The sequence below is a fragment of the Macrosteles quadrilineatus genome, unplaced genomic scaffold, assembly GCF_028750875.1.
Source record: "Macrosteles quadrilineatus isolate MER2022 unplaced genomic scaffold, UCM_ALF_1.0 Scaffold_2__2_contigs__length_208266976, whole genome shotgun sequence".
Classification (NCBI taxonomy): domain Eukaryota; kingdom Metazoa; phylum Arthropoda; class Insecta; order Hemiptera; family Cicadellidae; genus Macrosteles; species Macrosteles quadrilineatus.
Window position 1 is genome coordinate 153,031,526 of NW_026542595.1, and position 19,279 is coordinate 153,050,804.

Sequence of the window (19,279 nt, forward strand, 5' to 3'; positions counted from 1 at the left end):
AATATTTTTATAGTTTGAAATGGCTTTACTAAATAAATATCTTTTTTCCTTTTAGATTGTATGCGGTTTCGATAATTTAATCTAAAAATATGTCAAGAAATAATGTAACATCTCTAAACCTTTCTTTATTTATTTTAGCGAATTTCCCATAATATAAGGATTACGCTGTAATCGTAGGTCTCATGGTAAGACCTGAGATAGGGACCGATTTTTTTCGTTTTTAAGTCCCCAGAGGCCAAAAACACCATCAATTCAAAAAATCCCGTAGGGTGTTAAAATTGTTTGCACAACACTGATATTTTGTCCACTATCTTACTCATCCCGTGTTGGTGCGATGTCTCAAAGAATCTTGTATGAGTCCCATTAAAAAAAATTAGGAAATAATGTTTTATGTATATATAAATATTTTCCGGCAAACATTCAGAAAGTCTCATTTGCATACATATTCCACATTGGGATACATATCTCGACGTCTGAGTAGCCAGAACCTCGGTAGTGCCGAACCTGACCTTGGCCTGAGGATGATGTTGCCTTCTGTCCGCCCAGCCTACCTTCACTCCAACCTCCAATGTAAATTAGGCACTGGAACATTAAATACCACAGCTTGCAGGGTAAATAAACTGCTCAGTTACAACTATGAAAATTATCTAGAGGAAATTTCGTGCTAATTACTCATACCAACAGTTGAATTTAATGTTTTGCAAATTTATGTGTGATGGCATATCCTCTAGCGTAAAAACCTCAGTTATTAGATGCGGGTTTCCCTAAAAATAAAATAAACTGAAGATTAAATAAAATGTAGCTTAGGGTAGGCCGATTAGAATACCCATAGAATTTTACTGTTTGTAAAACGTATAGGTATTACCATAGACTAAGCAACACGTATGTTTTATCTATGGTATTACCATTGATGTGTGCATACGGATTACTGAAGTGGACATCGAAGACCAGCTGAAGCAGACATGCTGTAGTCAATGAGCCACTCACTGAGTTTGATACAATCTATAACTATTTTCTCTTTTAGGGTTTGTTACTGTGATGGTTGCATTACGATAAATTCTTATTCTATCAGTGTTACTTGCTCAAAGGTTTTCGTATTGGACACTAATTAATTAGTAATTTTCATCAGTGCAGTCAGTCCACTTCGGTGGCTCGATTCAACATCTTTCTTTTTTTCTTGCAAAAAACTGGCAAAAATCTTTCTTAATAGAGTGCAATTTCATTTATTGAAAACGAACAAAACTATGGCAAAGATATAAAATGTTTTAGTGTCATAGTCACACTCAAATCATCAACCTCTGTGATTAATGAATTTTTGAAAATGTAAAATGGGCAAACACTAGGAGAGGAATATATCTGCAAGAGTAACACACCGATGCCCACGCACACTCAGAACAAAACAGACACATTGGTATAGATACAGACAGACACGCACACAGAAACACACAGACGCAGCCAGACAGTGGCTACGACCTCCAGTTTCAAGGTCTCAATTCCACTTTCCCGCTGCTATTTTTACCCGACACGCTCTGTGAATGGACCCACGAAACTGTGGTTACCGACAAATCGGGCATCGCAAGACAGATATAGAGTACAGATATGGAAACTCCACGACTCGACTGGCGTATTGCAATTTAACGCCTTAATGACAGCTCTTTTTGCCTTTTAACCTTTTAGGTAGCCATTTCACCCAAAACCATTGTAACTGATGACTTGGACAAAATATCATTAATTCTTCAAATCTGCAGGTTACTGATTCAATCCCGAGTGTAGACGATTTTGGATCTAAATGCATTTTGTCTATCGGCGTTAGATTGAATAGTACAAGGCCTAGGTTTCTACCTTTCCCCTAAAACCTTAACTTGCCATAGGCATAGAAATAGTGTTCACACTTCTTATAAGCATTTCAAAATGTCTTACTCGGCTTCATTGTGTTGTATTTTGTTTATATGTGACATCCTTTCATGTAAATCAGGACGACGAAAGAATGCAACAACCTTACTATATACAGTGATACAGACCAAAAATTGTTTAATATAAGTAGTAGAAAATTGTAACCGTTATTGTATCTATTTGACTTTTGACATCTTCAATTCTCATCACCCCCATGTTAATGGCATAATCTAGTATTTCATAATTTGGAAGATTCATTTTACATGTTCTTAACCTATAACGGTCATGTCAGCGGTTTGTTCAACTGTTTATCACATTTAATATCGCGTAATGGTCATTAATAGACGAGAAGTGTTGAAGGAAGTCATTAATCATCAATGATCCGTGCGGAGGTTGAGGTTATCATTAAACAGCTTTGGATCCGATACATAAATTGCTTATAATGTATTTATGCCAAATGCCAACTCCGTGTGATTTATAGTGAGGGATTGAAGATAAACAAAAACTATTTATGATCAAGGTCAAATGAGTTTACCAAAATATTTTAGTTCTCGATTATTAATTATACTGTTGTTTTGGAATGTTGACGTTTAACTAAATATATCAAATCCGCTATTTCTCCCGAAACGTGAAAAAAATAGTTGAAAGCACATATTAAAGACCACTCTGTATTCTGTGCTGAAAGAGAGTTCAGGGCTACTATGGAATATGAGAGCGTTGGTTTGATATTATATACACCCCAACACCCCTTATAGCTCCATCGTATTAAAGTGACGTTTCACTATAGTGACATCGTTAAGTCGCAGTCATGTGTACGCGTAAGTTCTAATAAGTCTAAGTAATAGGTACACTCTGCTATGCGTTTTTGTGAGACGGATTACGATTGTAATGTGTTTGTATAGTTTGGATATAACTTATTTATTAAAATTTGAAATACTGCCTGTTGTCTGCTTAAACTTCTATTGGTTTTAATTGTTTCAGATGAACAAGAGCGTGTTCAAAAGAAGACTTTTGTAAATTGGATCAACTCATACCTCTCAAAGGTAGGTTATCTGACAAAACATACAGCTATTTGATAATTTTCGATTAAGTAACAAAATGTAATACATCTATATTTTACATACTTTATTACAGGTTAGACAGAGTCTTTCTTAACGTTACAGTCGATTTGACATTAGATTTTCATTTTTTTGTCTCACATATGACCAACAGGACCGACAGGATCTGGACGTTTTTTAAACGAATAGGATGCGTGCCATAATTATATCATACAATTTTAGCCATGGAGTATTGGACAGTAAACACCGTATTGCCTGTGATGAGTATTTGCAAAACGACGAGATTATCAAGGCAGCGATTTTTATAGTGCCCTTTCATCTTAGAAGTCGTCGCCATGATAGAGTTTCCAGGCAAAATACAATCCTCAGGTGATTTAACAACTTGAGGAAGATGGGATGTATCCGAAAAAGAAGCCGTTTGGCTGAAAAAGAACGCTTTAGAATATTGAAACTGTTTAGAAAGCTTTGACTCGTAAGTGATATGCTCCAACACTTTGTTGAGGTCTCAGGCGAGAACAACGATGTATGATAAAAATTACATATGTTTATTTTCAACAAGATCCACCACGCACACTATTCAGAATTCAATAGCCGTGGTGTGTATTATTAAGTTCATTGGAAGGTTTATAGCATTTATTTCACATTTCTGTGATATTCTGTTGCCGCAAGGTCGCCAGATTTGAGCGAGTCTGAATTTATTCTGTTGGGCGTTTTCAATGTCGAGTCTACACTCACAAACCCTGAACCCTGGTGGAACTTAAATGACGACAATAAACAGGGAGGCGGCAACAATCAACAGTGACCGGATAATGTCGTGATGTGTAACAGAAGAGTTAAGAAAATTATTGAAACTTGTATGAATGAAAGTGAACTCCACGTGACTGAGACATTGTTTTCTATGCGTAAAGGGCATCTGACAACCGTAGCCAACTATTTTTAGTAAATAGTGTGTTTCTCAAGCTGCAATAGTTCACGAGCATTGTAACGTAATTAAAAAAGTTATGCTTATTTTTAAAACATCCGGTTATTTTCGGTCGCCCTTTACAGCTTAGGACTGTAGGCTCTAGATCGGAACAGTTCTACACGTTACATCAGCATAAGCCTATAAGGTTCTTGATCTATAAGGGTCTTAGCTAAAAATATGAGATGTGATTTACGGATTTGAGCCTGGGACCTCGGTTACTGAAACTCCACGCTCTACCACAAGATCATCTCGTTTGCCAACAATTGGGTGACAAGCTTCTTTCAACTAACTAAATAAATACATGTACAGTATATTCAAATGGTTATATTCAAATAGGAATTATAAAAATAACCCATCATCGACTCTTCCAAGAAAAAAATGCAGTTCAACAATCACCTGACTTTAAAATCAGCTGACTTCAATCAGCTGACTTTGTTTATCAGTCAACAGGTGTTATCCTATATTTATCCATGGCCTAGTTATCGTCTCGTGACTCGCTTTTCATACTTCACACTTCCTCAAATCTCGACTCTCCAACAAAAAAGCAACAGATGAACTATTGTTGTACGATCCATTTTACTATAAATAAATACTTGTCAGTTTTCATTTTACCAGTTTTAAGTTTTGCAGAGAACTTCTTGTGAATTAACTTTTAGACTAACCCACCTTGAAACTGTCTTGAAATTTAATTGTTCCACAAACAGATTTGTTCTAGAATATTTACATGGCGAAACCTAATTAGAATTTTTTCCCAGTAAAACAGGACGAGGTATTTTCAATCTCAGCCTTATGTGTACATGTATGTGTGTTATACATGTGAATGTTGAAGTACACGTTATTAAATGTACCAGCTTTCTCAGGTTTTTAATAGTTCAAGGAGTTTCACAGAGATTATTGTTATTGATATTTTCCTGAAACCAATTTTTTACGTAGGCTTCAGATTGCATATTAGGATAATAAATCTGCTTTTATTTACGGTATTTACCCTTACTGTAATTTACGATAGTACACTTAACGGTAATGTAATTTACGGTACGTAAACTTTTACTAAAATGTAATTCGCGGTCTGTACACTTTCCTTTACTGTAATGTATTGTATGCCCTTTACACTTTACTGTATTGCAATTTACTGTCTGTAAACTTAACGGTAATGTAATTTACGGTCTGTACAATTTACTGTAATGTAATTTACTGTCTGTAAAATTAACGGTAATATTATTTACGGTCTGTACAATTTACTGTAATGTAATTTCCGGCATGTATCCAAAACGGTAATGTAATTTACGGTCTGTACACTTTACGGTAATATAATTTACGGTCTCTACAATTTACTGTAATATAATTTACGACCTGTACACTTTCACTTTACGGTAGTGTAATTTACAATATGTACAGTTTAAGGCAGATTAATTATTTTAGTTAAAGGTGTTAGACGATTCTGAGCCAACATAAATTATATGTATACGCACACAGGTCACCTTTTACATACAACATCGCGAGTGTAGTTTCCATAAATAATATTTCCGCATCTATGACGCTATTTTCCGAATGGCTTCGTTTAGTTTTATCATCTGTTTTGCTATCTTGTAAGATTTATGTTCCCTCTACTGTCGCGTGTGGCTTCATACTCTTCTTTCTTTCCTCTATCTTGGGTTAGTGTTATTGTGGGGTTTATAAATTTGCTTTGGTTCGTGTTGGAAAAGAAATATGAAGGGCAACCCGAATAGTTTATCTGCAATATGACTATTTGTAGCTTCACATTGTGGATGTACTGTACTGTAGTAAGAGGAGACCGCAATTTCGAGGCAATTAAAAACTGTAATTTTTCGTGTTTCGATTTTACCAACAGGGTTTTTAAGTGAAAACCAAGCACCCTCTTACTCTACAATGTACTGCATTAATGATCCAAACGTGCTTTAAATTATCTCATGCCTTTACCTGTAATGTAGAATACAGTCGGTGTATAGATGATGCATTTTAAAAGAAAATTTAATGCAGGTGTTTTCTAAACAAAAGATTTAAAAAAAGGTCAGTGGGCGATATTGTTGTAATTTACAGTAAAATCATACTCTCTAAAGATATTTAACAACTTTGTTACACATTTTACTAACTAATTTCGTTTACTTCGTGGTCCTACACATATAACTTGAACCACTGTACTTTTGACAAATTTTTGTGTTATTAATTGTAAAATCTAATGGTAGGTTTTGGTGGTTTTTAATAGTAAAATATGTACCTTTTCGATATAAGGAGCCCATGATCCAAATCTGTTTGTGCAAATACTTCTTCAAATTTGGAAAATTTAATTATTTTAGTGCCGTCTTTTGTAATTTGTGTTAGTCATACTACTCAATTCACTGAGCCAACATTAGTAACTTAAGATGCATCCAGATATAAAAAAATTATAAATTCACCTGGTCTTAAGTTTGCTGCAACAGGGTTGTGGTTAAATTTTTTGAACGTTAATTCAATAACAGTACGAGAGCAACATTCTAGTAGAGTATTGATATGAAGTGGATTTGATAACATTAAATAAGAAGCACGCCTCTTTTGACTTGATATGACATTTAGGATGTCTTTGTATTGATCAGATCACTTACGATACTAAACTATGTAGTTCAGTAAAAATGAGTCCAAATCCAATTTGGAATTTTCTTAAGGGTGGCATCAGTAAAAAGCGTATAATTTGTAAAACCTCAAATAAAAAATGTTTCCTCGACTTTTAAACACTCTAACACATTACATTTGTATGTAGATCAACTTTTTTATATGTAAAAAGGAAAAAGTCTGCCTTGAATTTTCTGAAAAGTATCGCTAATGAGTATTTTATAAATTGTTACTTTTCAATTGCCAGTTAATGTATAAAATTGAGGACTTCAGAGAAGAAACATGCCAGTAAGTAGTCGAAAATATTTGGCAAAGAACACCAAACATTCCCCCAAAGTTTAAAGAAGTTTTATATTAGTTTACCATAAGCGGCCAGTTTAACAAGTTACCATATTTAACTCAATATTTACATTGGTTGTATTTTTAATTACAAAATATACTTATAAAAAAGAAGTGATGTGTTTGACAAAAAGTTGCCGACGTCTTAGATACGGTATCTTATTAAACTCTTGTTTTACAGTCAGGATTTACAATGGCAACAAAGGAGATCAAAGCTATCAATGTTCTCGAAGTGAATCTTTCTTAAGAAATGTATGGGCTGGTGTTTTCATGCATTATTAACCGTTAAGTTGCATACAATACAAATTATCCACACATCCCTCTTCTTGCTCAGAAAACCGCAGCTGCTATTTTAGGACCCTAAAAAATTTGATATAAATTAATTCAGGAAATGCCTCGTTATGGTTCACCTTTCTTTGCTATTCACTCCGGCTCCGTAGGTGTAGATAGTGAGCCATCAATAGACCTCAAGTGGCCACTTGGCCCAAAACTTGACAATTAGCTCTCGAGCCGCATGACTCATTGGCAGGCTGTCTGTTGAATGCTAATGGATGAGTATGTCCAACATTACGTCATGGTCATGCTTATCTTATCATCAGAGTGGCCACTCACACCTTAGTATCCACTTTTTTCCAGCACAGTTTTGTATTCAACTGTATCATTTGGTTGATATTGTTCATTTATTTTATTTATTTATTTATTTATTTCATTCCAACGGCAAATACCAATACTTATAGGAGGCATGATGCAACATGGCTACATACAAAGAATATACAAAAAGTTCAGATAATACAATACAGAAATACACAGAAATATACATTCATAGTTAGTATTCAACGGTTAAGCTTGCCATAATTAATTGAACATTTGTGCGTAGAACTATTACTTGAATTGAGCATAATAGTATTTATAAGATTGGCCAGAATTGAAATCCTATCTGGTAATCTTACTAATATTATAAATGTGAAAGTTTGTGTGTTTGTTTGTGTGTTTGAAGTTCAATCACGCATAAACCACTGGACGGATTGGGCTGAAATTTGGCATGATGATAGCTTACATTCCCGATTAACATATAGGCATATTCTTATCTCAAAAATCCTTTCGGGCTCCGCCCCAGTGGCTCTGTAATTCCCCGTGTTAACCTTATAAGTATCTATATATTAATTTGAAACTGTTTTTCTTTGTCACAGCTATTTTGAGAGAACGGCTGGGCGTAGAAACTCGGTAGAGGTGTCTAAAGAAAGGTCTTGGTCTGTAGATGAGCCATCAAAAGAGAAACATGGTGAATTCCCTTGGGGCTCTGCCCCCGTGGCCTTTAAATTCCCATCCCATGTTATTCTTATGGAGGAAAACGGGGGTTTTGTCACAGCTAATTTGAGAGAACGGCTGGGCGTAGAAACTTGGTAGGGGTCTCTAAAGAAAGGTCTTGGTCTGTAGATGAGTCATCAAAAGAGAAAAGAGGTAAATTCCCTTGGGGCTCTGCCCCAGAAGCCTTTAAAGTTGCCTCTTCAGATTTGTTTACATTACGACCATATGCATAATTCTACACTACTTTTTAATGCAACAGCTGTTAATATTTAAATTGTGATTTATTGAATTTGTCAAAATGAAGTACAGTATTTGCAATGGATTTTTCTGATTTTAAAATTGATTTTCTTCTGCATCGTGTCATGTTTTGCAATATAATGTTCTATTACCAAATCAGTGGAAAATAGTAATATCACAGTAACTTTTAAAATTATTTCTTATGGAGTTAGCTTATCTATTGTATAGGTTGGTTTCTGCCTTTTTTACCACTTCTTAGAGATTGTACGTAGGTATATTCTTTGGCATATTGCATCTGTAGACGAAACTTGGGTTGGTGTAATTATTACAATGGAAAAGAACGAGAAATCCTGGACAATTTGAGATAGGCTAAAAATAAAACTGTATTAACACTGTGCTACATTTCTTGAGCAATCATTGAAATGAGCGATTTGCAAACAAAGAAAACAAGGAAAAAGTCATAGAACACAACCAAGTAGAAGAAATAGAAAAAAACGTTATTTTTCTTACACTAAAAACACTAAAAAAAAAAACAAGATCAGCTATTTGAAAAAATATAAGATATTTGAGCGGAGCGAGCGAAGCGAGCGTAGCTCTTTTGGATCAACTTCAATGCAACAAATAGAGAAACATCACTCAATAACGGCTGAATGCATTTCAGCCAAACTTAACAAAATTACTTAGACTAATGGGGAGATGGTTTTTAAACAAACAAATTTCAATTAGATAACGCTAATGCAATTTAAAACGAACTTAAAATTTCCAATTTTTAACATTAGGCTTATGGGACTAAAGTAGCCATATGACAGTTTTTTGTTTACAAGAAAAATGTAAACAAGAGTACCCATAAGGTATTTCTGAACTTTCTAGACTTTTCTTTTAAACGTTCTTAAACCATTCCTATGATTTTAATAAACAAGGAAATGCTGTTAAAACATTTTTTAAGGCGCGGAATTCACTGAAAATCGAGAAAATATACGGAACTACTTTCTCAATGCGCGGAGCATAAACAAGGAGCGGAGGGATACGGACCAGTGACTACTTTCTTGGGAACCTATTTGTGTTGCCAGCTGATTAGAAACAGCCAATTTAGAAATCAGGATTTAATAAGCGATATATCGAACCGCCTCGAAATCGATATTTAATCCGATAATACATCACAGGTTATATTATGTTGAATTACATCGACGGTACTGTAAGTTATTACACTTATTAATAAAACGCAGATTGAACACTGATCTAATTTGGGCATGTGGGGAATGTAGGTCGGGGTTTATGAGTATTCGTGACTAATAAACGAAATAATATGTTTATGACGTATAATTATTATTACAGCGTGGATAAATAAAAAATATACTTTAAACGCCCAATAAAAACCAAGAATACGCTAAAAATAGTAAAGAAATTTCTGTATTAAGCTAATTAATTTGAGTTGTTTAGATAAGGCCAACGTTGTGACAAAATAGGATGACGTAATAGGAGACCAAATCTACATTGTCTCTGGCATGTCTTCCCTTCTATTATTATTATGTTTTCACATAAATCAGCTGATGTGATGTTTACTTTTCACTTTTGTTATTATTATGCCTACATTTCAGCCATGTTTAATTGTTCAATAGTATTTTTAGCAGTTCTTAAGTTTTTTGTTTTACATAAAAATACAATTGATAATTTTAGTAATTTAGGCCGGTATTACACTATCATAGTTCTATGACATATTATAGAGAGAACATATTATCATAGTTCAAAACCATTATAATAGTTGGTACATTACACTGTAATAATTTTCATCAAAGACATATGATAATAGATATATGTCATAGAACTATGATAGTGTAATACCAGCCTTAGAAGTGTTTCAATTAATTTGAGTATAAAGTATTTTACGGTTGTGTTTTTAAGTTAAAACAGGCCTACCTTTTTCGTGTTATGTTTTATTAAGGCCAATATTAAAACCAATTCAACCGATTGGAAGGGTTAAAATGAAGACAAATTTAATGTTTATAATGCACAGTTGACTTTCAAATTTCAAATTTCCCCTCATGTTTTTATACTTAAATGCTCGTTTTTTTATACTTATTGTTTTTTTATACTTCAATACTTTTTACCGATTGCAAGGGTCATAATGAAGTCCACTGTTTTTTTTGTACAGTTGAGTTTAAATGTAAAATTTCCCTCTTCTTTTTTTACTTTAATACCCGTTTTCCATGTTATTATCATAGTCCCAACTACTGTAATTTAATCTACTTTTGCAAGAGGTAGCCTATCTGAATCACATCAAGATGTACAGTAGTCAAGAGGTAAATTATTAAAATTTCAATCAATAAAACAAGCATTAGTATATTGTTTTTTTTTATTTATTTAGTTAGTTACCCAAATATTAAATCAAGTTTTCTCCGCTCAACTGGCTTTCACCGCTCTGAAAGCAATCCTAGTTACAAAAGATTTTGATTATATCTAACTGTTTTGTAGATCGTGAGTATTTCTATAATCTTTGAGTTGCCTGTAATGCTTCGCAATTGCTCGAATTCGAGCAACAGGTACACTAGTTCATATTTAAAGGGAATTAAAGAAATTAGTCAGCTGTTTCAACTAAAAAAGTTAGTTCTATGATATGGAAAAGCATTAAAAAGTTATAAGATTTACCAACAGGGTGCAGCAATATATTTTTTTGCATTTATGAAAACAGCAACAAAAAACTGTGATTCGCAATGAGAACTGTCAAAGTAGGATTGTTTACAGTTATGTTTATGTTTTTCATTTCATGAATAATTTGTGATATTTTGCGAATTGTTGGTAATTTATTTTTCTCTATTGTTTAGGTGAAGTGGTAGAACATTATGGCTATGGTAGATGTGTAATACTATAGAATACTGTAAATTTAAAAAAGCAAATTGTATCAAACTGTGTCCTCCCTTATTGCAAACGCAAAGCTTGAGTATAACTGCAATAAGCATTTTATACTTATATTCCAACCCCGTACGAAGGACGGGTACTCTGCTAGTTGTAAAATAAACAGAAAGCAATGGCATAAGCATTACTGTATAGTAATTTATTGAATGCTTTGTAAGGAAGCCTTAGAATTAAAAAAAATAATTGTCTTGATTATTTTCAATGTTAAAAGTTAGTCGATATTTTTTAGATAACCCTGAATAATCTTCCCCTTCCATGGAGAACATGAACATTAAAACTACACCATAAATTTATATTTCAATAATTACAGTTAAAATTAAATCAACCCTTTGAGATAATTGCCGTTCTTGACTAAATAAAAAGGTTATAAAGTACTCATTGAACATTAAACAATCGTTTGAATACTAACCAAAGGACTCGAAGAGGACTTGGTCACGCAGCCAGGAGAGCTATTTGTGGTACATTGTCAGTAATTGTAATAGTAGTTGTGGTTTAAGATTACGTCATGAGGCACGTTCATGTTCAGCACCAAATGAACACGACACAGACACAGCCATAGATACGCGAGTCTAATGATCGTAGGCACGCCATTGCCATACCTACACTGGAATTAAGGCACCTCTTAGGCACCTCGGTTGAGGCATTATTAAATATAGCATGTCTAATTCGGATTTGAGGCACCTGAATTGAGGTAAATTTATTACATTCGCACTCATTCCGTAATTGATAGTATTTTATATCCATATATAAAATATGTATATAGTATTGGTGTAGGCCTAACTAGTTCCAATTTCCAAAACGCAATCGTTCAAATATATTCATAACGGAAAACATGTGGCCATCCCACCCAAATGCATCCTTGTAGCATTGACTTTATACTGCAAAATACACTTCTTTCTCGTCGTATTATAAAATACGAATCGCGTTTAGATCCGTGTTTGGTAATACCTATTAACATAGACAAAAAGAATCAAATATAGACCGTCTGCTGTGCTGCGGTTACCATAGGTTCTGGCACACACCACTGGGAGCGCCATGTAGTTACGGCCTACGTCCTACGTAACTACACAGCGCTCCCTGTGGTGTGCGTTAGAACCTATCGTAACCATGGTAACCACTGCACGGCTGACAGTCTACATTTAATTCATTTGTCTACGATTTTTTCTTTTGACTATTTACAACAGTTGCATTAGAATGTAAAAAAACTCCAAAACTGTAACTACTCAGTTCCAATCAATTTATATAGAAATTGTCAGGGCAAAATGTTCATAATATCCAGTAATTACGGTACTATGGACTGTTTCCCTTTGCTAGTGTAGGGTATCTTGATTAAATGTTATCTCTCACTTTGATCCGTCAGAACACGCCTTGGGGTATATTTGCGTTAACACAGAGTGAATTGCTATGGCTAATCATTGGATACAGCGTTATACGTCACTGATGTAGCTCACTTTAAACTTATTTTTTCTGAATCGATAAAATTTGATGAAACTATGATCTTATTTCTATTATGGATAGGCTATTTTTGTAGCTTTGACATAGTAATTAACTGTTGATTTAAAGATGATTAATGAATGGACGAATTTGTGTACCTTCAATGTTGTAATTTATTCGTTGTTTAAGGGTGATTAGGTTTCGGCAAACTCAAACTGTCATGCTTTAATAAGAAATAAACTTTATTAATTCAGTTAAGAGTTTATCAATAATGCTTGTGAAAAGTTTGCACCTATGCATTATACATAATTTGTATGTTAGGAAATCGTAAAAGGCTTAAAATAATTCCAAAGGCAACTAGAAAGTACCAGTGACTCATTCACGACGATTATTCATTCACAAAGACCTTGTCGTTCATTCATGGGCGCGTGTATGCTAGTAACGTCTGTCGATGTCTTAATCAGTTGTTAGTAATCATTTCATGTCTCTGTACTGCGATGGATAACTGAAATTTTTTTAGATACTTGTTAATAATTATCCTATAAGTTTGTGGATATATATCCGAAGTATATACGGGTTCCCTTATGGTATAGCTGTAGGAATTTCTCCTACCACCTTCCGTTCGGTAGAGTTGATCTTTAAGGTTTATTTTATTATTTTACATCTTTTTATGGTTTGAAACCGGCTATTTATAAAGACCATAAGTGCAGCTTAGATTTAAATTATCGGTCATTCCGGTTGGTTTTTACGAGTTGAAAATAACACGTCAGGGTGATATTTCGCAGAAGCTCAAAAGTGCCGTAAATTACATCTGAGTTTATTGCTGCTTTGGCTGTTATTTTGCCGCGGATTTTTCTTTTCGTAGCAATAAACCCTTTCGAGTTATCTTAGTCAAAATGACAACCGAAATGGAACCAACCGAACACATAACAAATGTTTTAACGTAAAAATATTATATTAAGTAAGATTTACAAACCATGAGTGTATAGTATAAGTTACAGTTTTTTATCGTTCCAAACACGACTATATTTTGGCGGTACCCTATGCCTATATCCTAAGTAGTTTTGGTGGTTCTAACCAGGGTAAAAGATACCTACGTTATTTTTCTATTTACTTTTGAATTTGACCCTACATAATTGGAAAACACTCTCTATCAACTACGAGTGCAATTAAATGTTTTTCATGACCTTTTTACCAAGAAGGTAGAGTTTGTTCAAGAGTGAACCGTTCTCTAAGGTGCGGTTCGGTAGAACCTTGTCCTCTTTAATCTACAGGTTCTGGCTCCGTCGCCGCGGGGCTCGGGGTTCCTTAGTTTCGCGAGACGTGTAGATTGTTAGATTGCCAGATTGTTTGCATTCTAAGCAGTTCGTGGAACTGAGACTGCAACCACAGACCGTGGTTTGGTGGTTCTAAAGTTGTAGGTCCTCTCAAGGCCAAAGTTGCAAGAGAATCACGTCACAGCTGCATACTTGAAACTGTTTCGTGTTGAAGAGTAATACCAAAGAGTATACACGCATAAGACTTGTATACTCAATTGTAATATGTACACGTAATGTAAACCAATAAACCTTTCTGTAAGCCTATAACTGCGTAGCTGGCTTTTTAAAAGTATATTGAGGACGTCTTATAATAGTCCCCGGATAAATTATGATTAACGTTTCTTTTACCTAGTACAATGTTCTAATTTCTAATTAGTGTTACTTAAAACTGGAAACAGTGTCCTCTTGTATAAGAGTAATTGACTAATGACTACCATATATGTAAAAGCCTTAAACTATAACGATCTATATTCAGACAATAACAAGCATCTTTATAACAAATGAATCCAGTGCAGGGTTACCAATTATGCAACAAGTAATCTATGGATAATGGGGGGATCTGGACAGAATATATATGAGAGTGTCTAACTGTTGACAAATGAATGATTTATATTCCTCGTGCTTCACTCGCCAGAGGTTAGCCTTGAATCCCATACCGGGCGCTCTGTAATTATTTCTCTTCGTCTTTTTTAGCAACGTATAATTTTTATAAGCGAATTAATTCATTTTTTTTAGATTATAGGAGTGTCGGTCTTCAACTTTGTAATTTCGCTACTAATTTGGAAGTTCGCTACTAATTTGGATGTTCGCTTAGCCCGAAGCAAATGAGGACCAGTAGGCGTCGTTTGAATACTCTTTGAACACGGTGTTCAGGTGCAATTTTACTGGCCAAAACAGTTTGCTATCTTGGCAACGATCTCTGATCTAATGAGGTGGTGATTTCATACACTCTAAATTAAAGGAACTTTGAAATTCAAAGTGTACAACCTTAGATGCACAATACTTAGGTTGATGTAAAACTTACTGAGTTGACTACTTTTGTGACAAGCCTAAGCATGAGATTTTTCGTCAACTCTGTCACAGGAATGAGGATGAGATTTATCTAGGTACAGTGATCCATGTTCAAAGTGAGGTTGCGGCCATATAAAAACAGATGTTTCTGTGGCGGAACACCTGAACCTCTTTATATTCAATGACGCAATGGTGGCCACTGGCCTCGAAACAAAAAAATGTAGAATTTTATGGGACCTGGTTTTGCTAAAATTTAATCTTGGTAGCGGCCAGCGGGTTTTGTCCTCAAATTCTTTTTGCGAAGAGAATATCTTATGCGTTTAGGTTTAAAAGCTAGAAAATCGTCAACGTTGAAAAGTTAACAAACCGAATTTATCCGAGCCTATAAAAAGTAAAAACTTGTTGTATTACAATCAATCATTTTCATTATATACCATATTAATGACTCTGCAAACACTTATAAACGTCATTAGGTTAAGTAACATTCTTGTAAACAAGTGCGTATTTGTAATTTTACACTAAATTTTTTTTGTATGAAACCATACACTTAATCCACCTGGTTATAGTTAAAAAAAGGTAAAATAGTAAAACGTAAAAATTTGAATGTTGACGTGATTTTACACATGTTTCAATGCAATTGATAATGTTTTCACTGATAAATATTGAAAGTTTGTCTGCACTAATTCGGTGCCGAAACTACTGTAGGTGTTGAGTTTGTTCGTCACCAGACATCGGTGACTCTTCGACTACCTATGAAAATTATTTTGTATTATTATTATAATTTGGCTTTGCTAGAGGTTCAGTATATATATATTAAAAACCACAAACCAGTAAATGGTGCAAGGGGAATTAGCAGATTGCCTTTGGCCATTGATCGAAAAATTAAATTATGCTATTATTATATCATAAACGAGTGATTTTTACCATCGAATGTAAAAAAAACTAATATGTTGTAAATTTCCAGGTTAAAATCCCCATCATAATAGATTGAAATTCAGCTGTAGCTTAAATAATTAAATCAAACATTACCACCTGTAAATAACACGTGAGTTCCCATTAAATTTATTTTACGATCGAAATAAACTATACTGAACATGGCTCGGCCTCCCCCGGTACTATATACATATTACGCCCTCCACAGTAAACTTGTAAATGGTGCACGGGAATTAGCAGATTGGCTTTGGCCGTTGACCAATAATTAGCTCTGCGGTAATTTTATTTTTTGTCGAGTCAAGGTTAGACGATTTGTTAACACAATAGCTCCTCATTACACCAACGAAGCCACTTTGCCAATTGCATATTTGATATATGGCGTCCATTTAGCACAATGCTCATCTTAACCGACGAGGCGACGCTGCGTAGCCTTAATGTGCAATATGTAATAATATTGTCCAGACGCGTGGAATGAATTCAACTTACATACCTACCGTACCGTCTATTTTCATTGTCAACTTCAACGGCATTATGTACTTCGCTCACAAAGGAGGCGGTAAATATGGTATAAACGGCTACTAACTTACTGTATAAAACACTCTTTCCTGTGATCAATGGTCTTGGTTGGTGTTCTTTTTTATCTCATAGCCTGTTTGTTGGTAAAGATTCTCATGTTTTCTTCTTCAATCTTGCTTGATAAAAAAAACTGTGTTTTGATTTTGTATTTGTTTGACATTTAATTTAAAAAGTCAAATTGGTTGTCTGCTTGCTATTGCTTACGTTTGTTGTTTTTAGTTTATCACTGGCGAAACATTGACCAAAAATGGAAGATTTGAAGATTCTTAGCCTTTTATTCTTCTCTAGCCTAGTTAGTAATTTTCAGAGTTTGATCCGCTGCTATTTTGTGCAATGCCTTTGTCGCTCTCGGAGTTTCTTGAACTGTATAAGCGTTTTGGGATAACTATAGCCATGAATAGTGAGTTACAAATAGACGTTATGCTAAGTTTACAAAAACATAAAACTACCTTCATTATAAGTATTTTGATGCAAGGTAATCTGTTGTTTGTAATCAATCATTTAAAGACTGATTGACCTTCTTCCTAAAATGATTTAAGTTAGGTACTATTAATCTGTTTCAAATATATAAGCTAGGTCTAACTAGAAGTCCCATAAAGATAGGCCTAGTTTGATAAATTGTCTCAATTAAGACATCTTGTAGGTTGATATTGGGTACACTTGCTTGATATTGGTCACAAACAACCGAATGAAAATATCAATATATTTGTTTGTGCCAACATATATGGAAGTCTACCCTTGATATTTGTTTGGGGATTTATTCAATTTTTTTGTCACTGGTTAACATTGACCTGTCCTTAGAAAGAATTTCAAATCAAATAGGCCTAATCTTTATTTTGCACAAAAATTCAGTAGGCTACCTATTAAGTATAGCGTCACCAGGTTTACGAAGAATAAGTTAGGTAGTTTGTTACCGGTAATAGACTAAAGGGAATTGGAGTAAAAATCAATGTTGTTGTACAGTCTACAAAATTTGATAAGTTAGGGTAACTTAACTTAACTAAGTTTAATCTGTGAACAGATCTAAGTTAGTATAAGTCAGAAATACCCTTTGGAGTACTTTGACTAAATAGCCTATAAGTTAGTGTATCCGTGAGACGAAAATTAATTTTAACAGTCTACTTTGATTGTGGGGCAGGCTACATAGGTAACTTAAGTTAACTTGGAATTCTCAATAATGGTGTAAATACCTGCATTTATGTGATCAATGTGTTGCTAAATTGCAACCGGTTTCGACTCACAAAGGAGTCATCGTCGGGCCAGTACAGATGTCTTCTTGCTTCATTCGAAGGTCGTCAATTCATAATAAATAAATACATTTAACACGCACGAACACGAACATAGAAACCAACATTTAGGGTTAAAAACGAAGGATAATACTGCAACGGTAACAGGACACGACGTGATCGGGCGGGGGTTATGTCTAGAAGTATTATCCTTCGTTTTTAACCCTAAATGTTCGTTTCTATGTTCAAGTACGGTACGTGTGCGTGTTAAATTGATTTATTTATTATGAATTGACGACCTTTGAATGAAGCAAAAAGACATCTGTACTGGCCCGACGATGACTACTTTGTCAGTCGAAGCCGGTTGCAATTTAGCATCACATTGTTCACATAAATGCAGGTATTTACACCATTTTTCAGTAACTTATTTAAATGTGATCAGGAGGCTAAAAATTCAATATAATGGAATTCTCACGACAATATAGGCTACTTGTAGGCCTACTAATTAAGTTAACTTAGTGGACAGTGTGCCATAATTATCGTGCAATTACTTACATGCCATACTATCTCACTGGGTTAATCATCATCAAATTCTAAAATGCATTCTAAATATGTGATATTTTTCAGCGAGTTCCACCGCTTCGAGTGGATGACTTGATTGAAGACTTGAAAGATGGCACAAAACTCCTGGCTCTACTTGAAATACTCTCAGGGGAAAAACTGGTAAGTTAATGTTGTATTTAAACCTAGAACCATTCAGGCCTAAGTATGGCCTAGGCTATATTAACTTCTATTTTTGTTATTTTGTTAAAAGTTTATATCCAATCATGTCCTACAGAGCCAGGCCACTCTATACTCTACTAACTTAAGACGTATTATAATTATATCATATAGAATATTTGCTCCAAGTTGGCTGCTAAATGATTTTCAAACTGTTCCTTTTTTAACTTAGGGATTACGTTTTGTCATATATTTATGTCGAGTACTGTTTTGGTTGTTTGACCGTTGGAATGAATACTGTAAATAATAAAGAAATAAAAGACAACTTAGTGACAGTAGAGGCGTCTTGCTAGAATAGTAGTCAGCGTCTCAGCCTTCCGTGCTGGAGGGTCAGGTTCAATTCCCGGCATATATCCATTTAAAACTTTATGGGTTTGGACAGTTGTTTCCTAAAAGCGTTTGCGTTGACTTTGATTTTAAAATGCCACTGTGGTAGACACAAGAAAGAAAAGACAATGTGTGAGAATGTGCCTTACTTAGAATCAAGTAATTTTTAGTTGGCCAACTGATAAAAACTTGGCCTACTTATTGTGATAGTAAATTACATCAGTGTTTTATAAATTTTGAGAACCATTGATTGACTATTGGATACTGAAGTAGATATCCCATTTAACAGCTGTCTTCAATTTTTTATTAAAAAAGAAAACAGTTTGTGTGAGCTAGTCATTGAATGCGCTACCG

The 19,279-nt window shown here is 34.4% G+C and overlaps 1 protein-coding gene across 1 annotated transcript in view; it reads left to right on the plus strand.

Annotated features, from left to right (window-relative positions):
• Positions 1–2,878: 2,878 nt before the first annotated feature.
• The window catches only part of LOC128986734 (muscle-specific protein 300 kDa), a 183,790-nt gene continuing 167,389 nt past the window's right edge, over positions 2,879–19,279 (plus strand). Inside the window, exons 1-2 of the mRNA XM_054407239.1 lie at positions 2,879–2,936; positions 18,446–18,541. The gene's annotated coding sequence lies outside the window, so the exon portion shown is untranslated. The remainder of the gene's footprint in view (positions 2,937–18,445; positions 18,542–19,279) is intronic.